This window comes from Acartia tonsa, chromosome 5 (genome assembly GCF_053477335.1).
Source record: "Acartia tonsa isolate MP-2025a chromosome 5, ASM5347733v1, whole genome shotgun sequence".
Lineage (NCBI taxonomy): Eukaryota > Metazoa > Arthropoda > Copepoda > Calanoida > Acartiidae > Acartia > Acartia tonsa.
Window position 1 is genome coordinate 28,751,408 of NC_137264.1, and position 3,558 is coordinate 28,754,965.

A 3,558-nucleotide genomic window follows, 5' to 3' on the forward strand; every position below is an offset into this window, starting at 1 on the left:
AACCCTTCCTATTTAATCTAACCAGGGATCTAAAGGGATAAGACAATGGCTGATAAATTGATGATAAATGATTAAACACAAAATTACTCCTTCTGTGGATTAAAATTAGTAGTTAAAACAACTTAATAAATCAACCAATCAAAATTCACTAAATTCCCCAAAGTTGTTAAGCTAACGAAAAAGAAAACGTTAATTTAAAATTTTGGGGACAAATGTAATAAACAGCCAATTATATCTTTCTTTCTTTCTATTCTTCAGATCTATTAAAAAAAAACCTCAGTAACAGCAGACCGGCAAAATATGAGAAATCTAAGACCTAAGCTAATTTCTGCTTACCAATCAATAGTAACATCACCTTACAATGAATCATCATGTAGATGTCGACGTAAATTACTGAAAATGACAACACCAACCAACCCTTGTTAAAATTCACTTTGCTTACAAAAATAAAACCTGATGTCATATGCCTTTTCCCTGTTACAATGAAAAAACCCAGAAATAAGGTATAATCATCAAGCAAATTAATTCGAAAATTGATTTGGGGGGCAAAAAACGCAACCTTTATTAAATTGCCTTTTTTAGCTGTCGTTGGGGGCAAAATTTGTATTTCACCATTGAGAAATCGCGGCATTTCCTACATATTGTGCTTTATTTGTAAATAAAAAAATCCCAAGATTGCAGACAATGGTTTGTTAAGTTAAAAAAAGAATTGTCCACAAGCAGAATATTTTTATTAAAGAAAATTTATGTTGACATCATCATGATCAAAATTCTGACCTATTAACTCTTTTTTGTGCTCCTTTTGTGGTGACCTTTGAAGTTTTTTTTCCTATTTTTGCCTCTCACGATGCTAAATGTGCCCAGTGGGAGAATAGTTAGAGGTTAAATTTTTCAAAGGCCTTCAATCGCCATGCTGTCATAAAGAAGCCACTTAAAAAATTTAAGATTTTTACATTTCGAATTTTTTCATTAGGACACTCCTTTTAAAATAAAAAATCTAGTTTTAATAGAGTTTTATAATTGAATAGACATAGTAGATATAGATGGACAATATGGCCTTTTCATCCATCAAACTGAAAACCTTTTTGCTTACTTATACATATACAGGATTCATTACATTAATTCAAGCAATGAAAAAATGATGTCATATGACCCATATTATACAAGGGAAGAAACTTTTACAGGACATATATTAGGGTGGGTCAATTTTGAACATTTTTTTTCTGAGACCAAAGCGGGGATCTGCAAACGATTTTTATGAGTATAATACACCTCTGGATGATTTAAAATTTATTCTATGTCTTAAAACCACTGACGACCAGACGTTCAATTGTATAGCTATTTGTAAATGGGTGTCGAAAATTTATTTAATCATAACTATGGCTTTATAGTGCTCCCAGGAGCATTAAGGAGTAGAAACAGGAACTTTTAACCGTTTCAAAATATCTCGTGCCTAGTTTGAGAAAATCTCAAAAAACCTCTACAAATTGTACAATTCTCAATAAACCTTTAAAAATGGTGGTTTTTAAGTCATTTCTAAGGCTAGGAATGAGATATTTTGAAACAGACAAAAGTTCCTGATTCTACTCCTCAAGGCCTTTCCTGGGAGCACCATGAAGCCATTATTCTCATTCAATATTTTTTTTACTATCATTGCTATCAAATAGCTATACAATTTTATGTCTGGTCGTTGGTAAAAGGTTGGTAATTAAAGGGTAAGGAAGCTAAATATGACTTTGACTGACTTATAGTCGGAAATTTATTATATAACTGGGGAAATGCACAAAAATATTTAGCCCTCTAGCACTAAAAGAAACTGAGATAGTAAGTAGAGATGACTTGAATGTCATCTTTGCATATTTTTTTATTAATGAAATACATTTTTAAGTGGTCGCATTCTAAATATAAATTTTTTAAAATTCTTTTTCCATCAAAAATCTTATTTAAGTTAGTTTTATTTGTTGCACATCCCCTCTTTGTCTGATTTTGATATGAACCCGCCATAATATATATACCTAAGCAAAGTATTATTATAATAAATGTTAATATTTACACTAAATGAAATTTATAAAATAACTGACCTTTTGTATCAAAATCTGTACACTTTCTAATCATTAATATGGCCTTTTTATCCTTCAACTTTTTTCCTATTGTCTGATTTAGAGAGTTTATATCTAGAACATATCCAATATATAAAAGCTTTGCTTTATTAACCAATCAAAACTTGACAGATCATAGTTCACCATCATGGGCGTCCAAGCTTTTTTATTTGGGGGGGGGGGGGTAATCTTTATTTTATATTAGCAAAAAACCCTCAAGCTTTTTTTTTGGAGGGCGGGAAGATAAAAATGCAAACTTCAAAATTTTGGGTGCTGTAGACGTCCCATTGGACGTCCTTGTACTCCATAATGGATACAGTATATTTGGATATATTGACAGAAGAAAATAGTCAATTTTGGTTGTTGTTTTTTAGAGTAGATAAGATATATTATTTTTGGGTATTCAAACATAAAGAGAACAACAATAATAAATTAATTGAATGAACATTATCTACATTTAAGTATACAGTCAAATATTATTGATATGGTTATTTTATATGAATTTTTCATATATGGTACATATATTGGTCAGTTCGTTCATTCAGTAGGAGTTGAGTGGATAGTATATAGGATGTGGATGGGGGGTATCATTTTAGGAAGCTGCGAGTATAACATTATTACAGTACATAAAAATCTGGTGTAATATCCATGTAATAATATATCGATTACCATAATATGAATGTTTTAGTACTAACAATTGTATCTTAAATAATTAATTCGCTTGTTGGTTATACCTTATTCCTGGAAAAAACCAGTGTCCAGTTTTTAACAAAATTTAAGATATAAATAAAACAACTATTTTTGGCATTAAATGTGTAATATTTGCACTTTGTAAAAAAGACAAAAAATAAGCTATTATTAATCATTGTTAAAATTAGAGAAAAATCAGCAATTACCAATGATAAACAAAATAATAAAGATACGTATTGTATATGTGATACAGACGACGAAATTTTCGACTATATAATTTTTAGGAGGCTAACTTTATCTTAAGAAATTTAACTTTTCATAACTTACTTATTATGTGGTTTGTCGTATGCTTTACATTATGCGAGGAAAGAATTTTTTACACAAAACAATTTACCCAAGAAAAGCTTTATCCTAAGACGTATGACAATTCATCAACCAAGGATATGTCAGGAAATTGTCTTCACTATTCTCCTATTGGCTAATTTAGACAGTATGTTTCTAGGTTAACTCTACTTATATTGTAAAGTTGAAGAGTTTATCGTAATAAATTAATTTTTAAAGAAGACACAGTTTTTTTTAAAAACTGCTCACAGTAAAAAATTTCATCTTCTTCTAGTCAGTAAGATTTCTCAGAAGCTTCTAATCGCTGCTTGGTAGATAAAAAATGTGAATTATATATTTTTCATGCTTTATTACACCTTTTGTAAGGGTAGACCATACCATTTGTAGCAACGCCATTTATATAATATATATATACATTTTCAGAGAT